Genomic DNA, 13,300 nt, shown 5'->3' with positions numbered 1-13,300 from the left:
CCCACTTTATGGTTAATCAAACTGTCCATTCCTTTGTGTTATGACTAGAGCGTCTGCTGCAAAATGGTGAAATGGCTGTTTGCGCCCTCTGCCATCCAGAGGCACTATTTACATACCATATGTATGTGATTCTGCCTTAGGACAACCCAATTTAAAGCCCAAAAGAGTTCTGATTGGTTCCAAATTCTGTCTCCTAGCTCAGTCTATACACAAGTGAGGTTGTGATGGGCTAAAGCCCAAACGGTGTTATGTGGCTCCTGCACAACAGGATCAGGCTGACTCTAGTCTTGCCTGGTCCACTTTAAAAATGAAAACTAGACTCCTCATTGCCCACCAATGTATTCTAAATACAAGGGTTCTCTTAACAGTTAAGGCAGAACTAATCTGGGTTATGTGAAGGCCAAAGCTCAGCAGTAGCGGAACATCAGGTTTGCACCCGGAAGTTCCAAGGTTCCAACCCCGGAATCTGAATGACCCTCTTCTGAAGCCCCAGGGAACTGCTGCCAGTCAGTGTAGTCGATACTGAGTTAGATGGGCCAGACTGCTTCCTGTGTTAGGCCTGTAAGTATAGGCTGTTGCTTATGGGCATATCAAATGACGTGATGGAGCACAGTGTGGTCCAGCATTTGTTTCAGAAGGAAAGCAAAATTCCCCAAGCCAATCTGCTGCTGGTGGTCTGGAGTCTGGAGCCGCAGAAGAGATCAGGAAGGACTAAGGCACAACTCCTTCCAGGTGCTTATTTGATTAAATCCACTGCACAAAGAGCATAGCCTGGCAAAGCCAGGTGTTGTCATCAGTGCTTTTTTCGGGGAGGGGGCGCAGGGGTACACATACCCCTAAACATTTTGTGAATCTAAGTTTGGCCTCATTGAGGGGAAGTATTTCAATACAAGTAGGAAAATGAGAGTACCCCTAAACATTTTTTTAGGGGGGAAAGCACTGGTTGCCATTTGGCAAGCAGTCCTCCGTGCTTCACTAGCTGTACCAAACACTATACCTGGGAGCACAGGAAGTCTTCAGGATGAGGAACATGTGGTTAGATTCTGGAGATATATATATATATATTGTCCATGTTTATGCAGCACATCCTCAAATCTGAGATGGGAGGGGAGAGAGATCACAAATGCTAGGTGCCTGAGCAGGAGGCCGATGCACCCACCTCCATTTTTTGTTAGAAGCCCTCAGGAGTCCCTGGGCTAGGAGAAGCAGGAAGACCCTTCCCATGGTGAAATCAGGTGGGTTTGGGTTGGTGCAGAAGGAGGAGGCTGGCTATCTGTGTTTTGTTTCCTTTGGTTGGAAATCCAGTTGGTAGTTAGTGCCTCTGAGAGTCTGTTATGTGCCGGTGCTCAGGGCCCAGCCCTCCCCCCACGACGAGGAGGTACAGTTTGTGAAATACACTGAGCTTGCGGTTGACCAGAGTCTGAGGCCGGAATTCATGCACTGCTCTGTATCCTGATGTGGTAAGAAAGCTCAGGCCCATATGCAGGAGGCTGAGGTGGGGGAATAACCAAGGCTGTGAGAGGCAGCAAAGAGGCTGAGAAAGGCCTCTGCCAAGGAACCCGAGGGGAGGCTTTTGCTCTGAGGGACTCCGAAACTCCGGAAGGAGCGACCTGACCCTAACGGAACTGTGATAAAAATGAATGTCACACTGGAACCAGAAAGATTAATGTCCAAATTGTCAACAAAGGAGAGAGTGGTGGTGGGGTGTGTGGGTGTGGAGGGGATGTCACAAAATGAAGGAAACAAAGGAGTGGTGGGACTCAAACAGACACTTGGAGAAGGATGTGAACCGTCCAACGGAGACCACAGATCTAACTCCACAGTATCCCTGGGCTCCGTCAGTTGCCTGAAGGAAGAGAGTGGAACAATCTGGAATCTCCTCAGGGAGATTTGCTTCACCCGCCCTCCTTGCCTTCTAAATATCTGCTTCTGTGCGTTTTTGATCTCCTGGCTACCAGATCAATCTCACTCAAGTCTCTCCACGGGTTTTCTCATCTGTAATCCCACCAAACGCTGGTGTTTCAGTGATACATCTCAGCAACTGCCGCCACCCCCCACACCCCCACTGCTCTTGTTCTGAGCTTTGTGATAGCCTCTCTTGCCAATTTTCTGATTGTACCTCTTCCATGATACTGGCTGAGAAGTTTTCCACACACATAAGACCATCCAGGCCTCAGAAGCCTCTCTTCTGATTAAGAAAAGATTGAATAAGAACGCTGCTCCCATGATGTCATGGTCTATTATTTACATGTATTCGTCACCGATTAGCCTAGCCCCATACAGCAGTGATCAAATAATACAATAAATATCAAATCAGATAAAACAGCAGCAGCATAGGCACGCACGCACGCACAAGCAAGCAAGCAAGCAAACAAACAAAGAAAGGAAAACAATGTAGGCGAGAGAGGCCAAGGACAGTAAGGGCAAAGGAGACAGGGAAACACAAATCGCAGAAGTGGGAGGCCTCCAGGCAAACAAAGGGCACTACGCAGTGTTACAGCAGCATAAAAATAAAGCATGTGTTCAAAGCCTGCAGGAAATTAGGCCCAAAGTGAGGTGCTTTTCAATCTTCACAGAAATGAGTATGAAATAAGAAGAGGAGAGTTGTCTCAACTCATAAGGCAGGCCTAAAGTCATGGCAGCCTTCACTAACTTGCTACCCTCCATATGTTTTGAGACTACAACTCCCATCAGCCATGGGGCTTGGAGGGTGCTAGGTTGGCGAAATCTTCAGCAACTGCATCATTCAAGTGTACACACAACCAGTGGAAGCATCAATTGCCAGTGGGCTTTCACACTGAACAGCATTTGCATCTAATGCATCGGTTACATATAGCCTTTTTTTTCTTGTTGTTGTTGTTCCATGTTCCAAAGCTGCATCCTATATCCATACTTGCTGAGTGATTCTGGAATAAGCAGCAGTCCTTAGATAACAGTTAGGTTTCATTCTCCTCCCTTAAAAAAAAAAAAAAGTAGGAGCACTCCTGCACTTTTTCCCATCTGCATGTACTTGCCTGGAAGATTATCTTGTCTCTAAACTCTCCCTCCTCCTAGTTCAGGGCACACAAGTACAGTTCTAGTACCAGCTTAGTCTGATGATCCAGTGGAGGATCAAGGAGAGACCAGATTTACAACTGGCTGCCATGCTAAATCTGTCATCACATTTCCTTGGCCAGCTGTTATCTAGAAACTGCCTTTTCCAGAGCTGAAGATGGTGCGACATTTACGAACAGGGCTCTGTTATTTCCAATGTCTGATATTCAGACAAACACTGCTTCTGACCATGGAGGCCCCACTGAATTGTCCAATTCCCTTTCGAAGCCGCCTAAGCCATTGGCCATCACCACCACGGCAAGGTATTCTGCAAGTTAATAATGGGACGGGTGAACAAACACTTTCTATTCTCAGCTTTCAGCCAATCCATTTTAGTGAGCCACCCACGTTTGTTGCAGTAGTTTGAATCACTTGCACGTTCACACTTTTACTCCAGTGAACCAGACAACTGGTTCACGTGAAACAGACAACTCTGTGCAGCTCTGCCTTTCCCACCGACTGTCTTAGATGGCCATCTAGTGGCTGCCAGGCCTCACGGCAAAAGCTAGCCTTCTTATGAGAGTGAAATCGCAGAAACAGGACAGTGAGGCAGAATTTACTTAATACAAAGCATCTGCCCATAAGGCATTTTCAGGAGGGGGGAGGAGGAAGGAGGAAGCAGGGTATTCATTAGGATCGATTCTATGCATTTTTAAAAGGCAGATCAGATGATTCCTCTCCCCAGATTCAGCCCGTACATGTGAGGTGGCCAAGAGAACACCTGTCTCCCATTCCCACCTGATATGCTTGTGCCACTTCCAATGTGTCTCAAAGTCCATGCAAGGGATGTAGCCTTGGAATGCAGCCTACATGCATAAAATCCAACTGAAACAGGACCAAACTGCAGAGCCAATTACTGGATTTAATAGGAAGCTGACATACCAAGCATGGGCATAACCAGTATTTTTTTGGAGGAGGGAGCAGGCCTTTTGTGGGGGGGGGGCAGAACCTCAGTTACCTATGTATTTGTTATTGATTTTTATTGCTAGGGGTACAGCTGCCCCTTCCTGCCCCCCTTGACTATGCCCATGATACCAAAGCAGACCATTGATCTACCTTCTTCAGTATTGCCTACCCTGACTCGCACCAGCTCTCCAGGGCTTCATGGCAGAATTCTTTCCCAGCCCTAGCTGGAGATGCCAGGGGGTGAACTTGGGGGCTTCTGTGTGCAAAGCAGATGCTCTACCATCGAGCTGCAGGCCTTGCGTTGACCCCGCAAGCAATTGCCCTGCACACAACCATCTTTTATGCATATAGGCTGTATTGTAATGCCGCAGCCCCACGTGGGCAGCAAGACACATTGGGAGTAGGGCAGACACACCAACCTGGTGGGAAATGGCAGGCACACTTTGGGGCGAGGTGTTATCCTTAAAGAACAGAGAGTTTATTGTAACATGAGATTTCGTAGGCTGGAGCCTAGTTCACCAGATGCAACAAACAAAGCATCAGCAACTGTTATGATAATTATCTAGATGCGAGGATCTGTGTGATACCCAAGTTCCAATCACAATCCAAGGGAGAAGCTATATAGCAAACCCGTCCCCTGAGTCAAAACAGAAACATCCACACATCAGAGGGAGGTATCAGCAGGCTTGGTGTGGGAGCGCAGATGTGCAGAAGCACGTGCACACACACCGACTTTAGGAGAAAGAATAACCCCTAAGGCTGTGGGGGGCATAAGAGCATAAGAAAAGCCCTGCTAGAGCAGGCCAGAGGCATGTCTATTTCAACATCCATTTCTCAGAGTGACAAACCAGCTACCTATAGGAAGCCTGCAAGAGGGACCTTAGAGCAACAACCCTCTCCCTGCTTGTGAGTCCCAGAAAATGAAATCAAGAGGCATTTGGGGCAGGAGGACAACCCAAAAACACCCCAATAAGGACAGTGGGCATGGAATGTTAACTGACATGGGGTAGGAAAGAGAGGGATGGAGTATCCATGAAAAGAGCATGGCTGGCCAAAAGGAAACTCAGTGGCAGAACATCTGCCTAGCATGTAGAAGGTCAGATTCAACCCCTTTCATTTTCAGGTAGGGCTAGGAATGTCCGCTGTCCGAAACCCTGAAGAGCCACTGCCAGTGTAGACAGTACTGACCAATGGCAACTTCCTATGTTCCTGAAGTCCTCCATGCCATAACATTTTGTTGCAACTCCCCCTTGTGAAGTCATTACGAGGGATGAGTGGATCTGTCAGTGTCTCTTTCTCCAGTTCAGTTCTCCACAGCTCCATATCAGTTTGTGATTTTTTATATATATTTTAAAAAGTCTTCCCAAAAATTCAGCAACATCTGAGTGTGAATTCGTAATCCTCTTCATATTTATATACGGTTTTGATTCATAGATGCACTTTTGAAAAGCAATTTTCACTGAATAGTATATGTCCACTAATATATGCATCTTTATGCACACTTTGTCCAATCTACGCAGTACATGGCCGGAAGGCCACAGTGCAACATTCAGAGCAGTGAGAATGTCTAAGGATGGTGCTGCCTTTTGGCTCTTGTATTGTTTGGAATGCAGGAATTAGGTAGTTCGCTTCTCGATGCAATCTGAACCAAATTTCTCTCCATCCCTAGTTATGACTATAGAGATGGTGAAATGCAGTGACCGTGATGTAGTGAGCATTCTACAGAACCCTGAAGGGTTTGGAACGTAGGCTGGAAACGCAAGTCAGAGCTGCCGAGCTAAAGGAAAGAGTTCACTGAAGGTGTAATAGCAATGGGGGCAGGTGAAGGCTCACTGCAGGAGGCTGATGGTGCTTTTGAAATTGTATTTAACACATTCTGGCTATGATTCTTCTTTCCTTCACAATGAGGCTCTGTAAGAACACACTGTATAGAAACATTTACTGTATTTGCAAATTGGGGGTGTCAGAATACGTTTCTTTTAACATGAAACATTGTAAATTTCATTTTGGTTCCATCAGCCAGGGCTGCATGTAAGGCAGAAGTCCCAGCAAGACACCCAGGATAATTAACGTCTTCTAGTGCTTTGTTTCTCCTGTTATTGGGTTGGTTTCTTTTTCCTCCGTGAAGATAGTTCCTAGAGAATACGTTTTTGCTTGCTTATTTAAATACTGATAAACTGCACTTCCATAAAAAATAGCATGGAGAATAAAAATGCAAATATGTTAACACATATTTGTAGTTTGTATTACAGATAGGTAGCCGTGTTGGTCTGCCATAGTCAAAACAAAAAAAATTCCTTCCAGTAGCACCTTAAAGACCAACTAAGTCAGTTCTTGGTATGAGCTTTCGTGTGCATGCACACTTCTTCAGATACATGCACACGAAAGCTCATACCAAGAACTGACTTAGTTGGTCTTTAAGGTGCTACTGGAAGGAATTTTTTTTTGTAGTTTGTAGTTAGTTTGTTTTTAGTTGTTAGCTTATTAATGTTGTTAATATTGTTTTTGTAGATTATGAGTGTTGTTACGCTTTGTGAATTTTATAACATGACTTTTCTTGTGGTTGTGCTGTTTAAACTCTTTTTAAAGGTTTTTTTTTAAAAAAAACAGTGTTTTATAGAAGGTGGTTGTTTTATTAAGGATTTGTCATTGTTTTACTGATGATTTGTTAATTATTTTATATGATTTATGTTGTAATTCATGAGCTACTGTGTTATTTATTTTATGTAAGCAGCTTTGTGACTCACGTGAATGAAAAGTGGCATATAAATACGATAAAGGAAAGGAAATCTCTTAGGGGTGGGGGAGAAATTTGAGTCAGTTCACATTTAAAGGCAATTTCACTAAATCCGCACTTTCTGAAATGATACATGAACCAAAAGGCAGCCACCCTTCAAAATCCCCACTTCTCCAAAGTTTGTGATGCAGTCCTCCAGCCATGTTATGTGTACAAAAATGCACAGGCTAGGATGAAAAAATGCTTTAGTGAAAGTAGCATACAAAAATGCATTACAGTCAGGAAAATTGCTTTGCAACCAACTATTGGCTGGGCAAAACTGCATTTTAAAAATGTGTATATTATGAAAAATTCACACTAAAATGCTGATAACATTCCTTCCTTCCTTCCTTTTTTAATGCAAAAGCTAAAATGTGGCAAACTATGCTGGCCTCCCCACTGCCTCACTCAGTGAGATGTTTCTGCTAGTTTGCAGCTTTTCCAGAACTCTCCATCAAGGATCTGAGGACAAAGCAGGCAAGGGAGAAACAAAGTACAAAAATTCGGTTTGATGCTGTAGCTATGAGAGCAGCATTGGAACCCAGACATTCCTCTCTCTGCTCCCAGACAAAAGTTTGTGGCTCAAAATTTAGATGGTAAGCAAAGCGGGGTGGAAAGAGACAGGGTGGGGAGCTGGCTTGTTCGTATTAAGCTATGAAGCCTCTACTAGTTGTAGGTGCTCTGGAAGTTTCAGGTTACAACAAAGGATGCTGGAATGAAGTAGTGTACAGTACAATGGTTGCTTTCCCATTATTGAAAGTATAAAATGTATCAGTTTTCTAGATATGTCTCCAGCCTTGAAAGATTGACAAAGGTTCCTTGTTGTGGAGAAATAACTATTTCTGTTTCTGAAGGTGACAGAAATGTGGGAGTCGGCAGGTTTGGGCAGTTAAGAGCTCTGCCTTCACCATTTTCAGAGCAAGATATTTGTGGGGCATCCAAGGGGAAACAAACATGAGAAAAAAGGGTTTGAGATGGTGTTTTGCAAAGAAGGTGAGACGTCAGGACAGGGGATGGAAGAGAATTTTCATTCAGTATGCATTTAAAGCTGAATCTATCAAATCCACACTTTTTAAGACAATATGCAAACCAAAATACTGCTATCCTTCTGAATTTTGTGTTGCCGTTCTCCAAACCATGCATGTATTGGGAGAAAGTGTGCCTAAAATGAATATACTAGTGAAAATAACGTACAAAATTGCATTGTATTAGTGGAAATTCCTTGGGGGGGGGGAGGACTTTAGTCAAAATTGCATATAAAAATGTGCTTAATGGGATAAATTTGCACTAAAACGCTGCTGACTTTTCATGTGGATTTTTTTTTTTAATGCCAAATTGCTGCAAAATGTGATGAACTGAATTTAAGATTGGGAAAAAGAGAAACTAAGAGAATTGAAACTGACAGATCCTTCCATTACTAGTCAGGACACTGAATTTAGTTTTGGGACTCACCTCTGGAAAAAAACAAAAGCTGATGCCTGCTTAATGTCAGTGGGAGATAGAGAGAGAAAGAGAGAAAGAGAGAGAGAGAGAGAGAGAAAGAGAGAAAGAGAGAAAGAGAGAAAGAGAGAGAGAAAGAAAGAAAGAAAGAAAGAAAGAAAGAAAGAAAGAAAGAAAGAATAACAAAAGTCCAAGAAAGAGAAGAGCCCAAGGAAGATTGAATAATTTAGGGGAGATGCAGTGCTCCAGGCCTCTGTCTGGCCGTCAGGCCATATCTTTTCCCAAGCCACACCCTCTCTCCCTAGGCCACACCCCTCATCAGCCCTGCCATGCACTCTCACTGACTAAGTGGAATGTGGCCTTTGATTCTGATAATGCCTCTTGCTTGCTTGCCTGGATGGAGGAGATGGAAGGGTGAAAGCGAGTGTAGAGATTAGCCTACCGTACAAAAGTAAAATTTACATTCTGTGTTCCCCCACTTTTGCCTCTGGCCCCGCTAACCACTGGCATGTGGCGCCCTCAAGGTTGCCCAAGGAAATGAAGTCCTTGCACTGAAAAAAAGTTTCCCAACCTTGGATTAGTAGTATATATATGGCAGGTCAAGATTGAAGGTCTTTTAAAAAGGGGGAAAGGCTCAAAGTGGGTTTAGATGAATTAAAGAAATGAGGGTTGGTTGACAAGAAGCAAAAGTGGGAATCCCTTGAGCAAGAGGAGTAGAGGAACAAGGAAATACGGGGCAGGCCATAGCTCAGTGTAGGATGCCTGCTTTGCATGCAGAATGTCCTGGGTTCAATCCCTGGCATCTCCAGGTAAAAGGATCTCAGATAGTAGGTGATGCCTGAGACCATGGAAAGCCAGACCATTTAGACAATACTGTGGTGGGTGGACAAAATGTTTGACCTGCTATAATGCAGCTTCCCATTAGCTGGGAAGGGATGAATGTGTGAAATGGAGATTCGTAGAACATTTAGGTTGCTTCTCATTGTAACCATTCCACTTTGGCGTTCTTGTGACAGTTGAGGAATATGTGGATAAGAGACAGGTGCCCTCCCTATGCATCCATGACTGAAATAAACCCTCCTGGATCCAGGTTTCACCTTTAAAGTCCCCATGTCCAATGGGGCTTGCTCCCAAGGTACATGTGCATAGAACTGCAGAGTTGGTTCACCGGCTGAGAAAATGGGGAAAGACCCTTCGGCTTCTTTCACCACAAACGCCTGACTTTGGTGAGAAGGGACAAGTGGGTGCTTGTAGTTTTAGGGCTCTCTGAAATCAGAGCAGGAATAGGAGCAGGGTTCAGATGCTAAGCTTTGAATTTCTTCACTGTTGTGGACTTCCTAGGCCTGGGGCATACACTAACATGTTCATCTCTGATGAAAATAAGGACATCATGTGCCTTATTATTATTAATACCCTGCCCAAAAACATAATTAAACATTTAAAAAACAGGGCTGCCTTCAGATGTCTTCTAAAGGTTGCATAGTTACTTATATCCTTGGCTCAGGAGTTGCATAACTCCATACCCTCCTACATTTCTCCAGTGAAAATAGGGATGTCCTAGGAAAAGCGGCACATTCCAGGATCAAATCAGATACCAGGACGGATTCTGTAAATCTGTGACTGTCCCTGGAGAATAGGAACACTTGGGGGATCTTCTGGGGTTGCCAGTGTGGCACAGAAGCCTTTCCTGGTGCCTTTCAGGAGAGTCTCCTCCTCTGAAATTTGACTTGAAAGAAGCGTTCTATTGTAGTCAGCAGAATAGGTTGTGTGGTGTGCTTGGTTGTTGTGATGTGTGTGCTCACAACAGTGTCTCCAGTTTGTGAATGTGCCCAAAGGCCCAGAAAGGTTGACAACTGTTGGCCTAGCCTAGCAACTCTTTGTTTACGTGAATGTTACTTATTCTGCTCAAATGATATGATTCTGACTTCTGATTGCCTCCTGATCAGGACGATCAGGATACATGACCGATCCCACCCTCTCTCTCTTTGCATTTAAATGCAGGGCTCTTTAGAAAAGTAATTTGGTTAAAATTAAAGCATGTTTATTCTATCATTCACATTCTCAAACTGAGACCATGGCTCTGAATACATTGCCTACAGCCCAGCTAATGTTAGTTGTGGCATAGGTTGCAGTGAAATCTAGGAGGCAGCCCCACTATGGTTAATTTAAAGCCAGTTGCTTGCAGTGAACGTGGGGCTTGCCAGACTTTAACTGTAGAACTACTGGGCTACTTTTCTGTGAAAATTCAGAATCAATTTGCTTTGTCATATTATGAATATTCACCTTCAACCTAGATGTGGGCATTTCTTTATAATTTCATTGGAATACATTATTTTACCCAGACACTCCCAGCCCTTTCTTCTAGGCAGTTCTGGACCCTTAGTCGTCTTTAAAAAGAAAGCAAAGAATATATGTGCCATTTTGTGTATTTTGTACTTCTAGTTAACATTCCTAATGCACAGGAAATAAGCAAAATTAGCCATTAAAGAAGTTGTGAATTATGCGGCCATTTTCTAAAATGACTTTAAATAAAGTTATCTTTAAAAATGATATAAAAGAAACAATCCTGAAATGGGGTATGTGTTCTTTCTAGTTGTACATGTTTTAATGGAAACGTTTTTTACATGATTAGCACCAGTTAAAAGTATCTCTGAAAAAACTGACTTCCTGTGTTTTCTTAGTGATTTGTATCTATCTACCCTGTCATATAGAGCAGTGATTGACAATATGATACCGTCCAGAAGTTGTTCAGTTACAACTCCCATTATCCCGGATTGTTGGTCATGTATGCTCATGTCAGTTGTAGTCCAACAACATCTGGAGGGGACCATATTGGCACCCCCTGACATAGAGTTCCAGGCTTACAGAATAGAGGATAAATACTTCTGGTGGAAATGGATGAAAATGCATACAGACACTTAGGAGATAGGTGATCATTCATACATTTTCCAGTATTAGACTTCACAACATAATATGGTCTGTTTTGCTGCTGCTGCTGCTGCTGCTGCTAGAGCAAGCTTGCCATGTAGGAATCCTGGATGACATTCTGACGAAATGGTTTATTCAAGGTAAGTGTTGCCTTAAAGCAACACTACAGCAAGATGCCTGCCTTCAACCTTTTTAGGGAACAGTCCTTCTCAGTGTTTTAGACACTCTCCCCACTCCATAAAAGTGAATACAATGTTCATCACAGTGCTTTGATCTGAAGGTTGGAATAACCATTGCAATGGCTCCATCCATCACAATAGTGCTCTGCCATCATCATGATATTTTGGATTCTACACCACCTTAACATTTTTTTTAAAAGTGGAAACCATTCAGAGATCCTATCTATATCTATCATCTATCTATCTATCTATCTATCTATCTATCTATCTATCTATCATCTATCTATCTATCTATCTATCTATCTATCTATCTATCTATCATCTATCTATCTATCTATCTATCTATCTATCTATCTATCTATCATCTATCATCTACCTATCATCAATGTTCCTCCTCCACACAGATATGTGGGCAACACAGGGGTATCCCACTGAGCTCTGCTGGCACATATTTGGTTGGTGCTTTCGTTCAAGGCTCTGGTGCTTGGTCTTCAGAAATAAGTGGAGGCAGGTGGGTGAACTCAAGGGATTGCAATTTTGCTTTGATGATCTGTTTCCTCAAAGTTTCACTTGGACAGACTTTTGTAATGGGATGAAGGCCTCCCGGAAGGCTATGCATGCATGCAGCTGCTTAGGAGCATATCCTGGGCATGTGGAGAAGAGGCTACATGATGCTCCTGGCTTCTTTGCACATGGCTGTCACTATGCACATAAGGATAAGGATTATGGGCTGGGATAATGAGGGTAATTCTTACTATTCCAGCTACCCAAAGTGCCTTCCTATGGCCCCAATGGTTTGCTGGTTGAGCCACACAAAATGGCCCTCGGGGAATGGTTCTGAGTGGTTTCTGCTGTCCCTGGCAGGGAGGCTGGCCTGTCTGCCTCTCTCTGAACAGACAGTGGCAGAGATCCAGAGAGCCTTCACTTCAGAGCCATTGTAAGGTTTCCTGTCTGACGTCCTGACAGAAGCAGTGGGTCCCCAACCGCTGCTAACTCTTCGGCTTCCGGCTGGGGCTCCTGCCTGAACCCCCCCTGTGCTATCAGCTCCACACCAGATGCTTCTCAGGATACTGTGGTAAAACTGTGCAAGGCGAGAGCGGCAATTTGGGGTTTTTTCCTATGTCAGCCTCGAAGACAAATTGGACGGCGGGGTGGGGAGAGAGAGAGAAAAAAAAAAGATGTCCTGCCTTGTCACTGCCCATTATTCACTCTTGTTTTTCTATTGTATGTGCAGGAAAGAAGCAACGAGTCCCCCAGGCGGCTTTATGTCAAGGGCTGAAATTTGGGAGAAATCTGATCAAGTTGGCTAAGAGGGGGCTAGATGTTTTCCCAACTTGGTATGACCATATTAGATCATTTGTGTGTCCCCCTAGTGGTAAAACAGAAGCCACTACACCTTGTGAATCTCAACATTTTTGAAGAACAAGCCAAAACCTTTGTACTGAGACTAGACCCCCAAAAAGAGAGTAATTTTTAAGCCCCCCAGCATAATGACTAGTTTAGATCCTTTTCCTTAAGCAATGAATAAGAAGCTGCAGCTTAGGTCTTCCCTCTCCCCTTCTTGGATCTGTTCTGTGGACTTTTTGTCTAGCCAAGAATCGAACCTTTCTGGGTGAATGTATTCTTGTCTAAATAATAAAAAAAAAGGTTGTTGCTTGTAAGTCGTAAAGCAGCCTTTGGCATATTTTTGCATGAGTTGCATAGTACCTCCTATACCCTTTTCCTTTCCTTAGGTTCTTCTTCCTAACTAGATGATGGACTATCCCCAAGATGTCCCTTCTCTCTCACTGCCATACCTGTTTGGATTCAGGCAGAGGTGGCTGGCATGGGGCACTCCCCGATGCCATTGCACTCTGACAACAATCAGCCCCAGCCCACACAGCCAAGGGTCAGGGCTGATAGGCAGCTGTAGGCTGTGCACAAGTTGCTAGCTTAAAACACAGCTAGGTTGCTCTTCTACTCAATTCGGATCAAAGCT

General features: G+C 43.9%; 1 long non-coding RNA gene across 1 annotated transcript; it reads left to right on the top strand.

The window, feature by feature from the left end:
* Positions 1-1,151: 1,151 nt before the first annotated feature.
* Positions 1,152-12,991, top strand: LOC309335262. The gene is made up of 3 exons (XR_014153432.1): positions 1,152-1,460; positions 7,205-7,371; positions 12,557-12,991. It is a non-coding gene; the product is annotated as an uncharacterized lncRNA (long non-coding RNA).
* The last annotated feature ends 309 nt before the right edge of the window (positions 12,992-13,300 follow it).

Source organism: Podarcis erhardii, assembly GCF_964252035.2.
Source record: "Podarcis erhardii genome assembly, chromosome: 2".
In the NCBI taxonomy this organism is placed as follows: domain Eukaryota; kingdom Metazoa; phylum Chordata; class Lepidosauria; order Squamata; family Lacertidae; genus Podarcis; species Podarcis erhardii.
The sequence above is the reverse complement of the archived record's forward strand: the minus strand, read 5'-3'. Positions and strand labels throughout refer to the sequence as shown.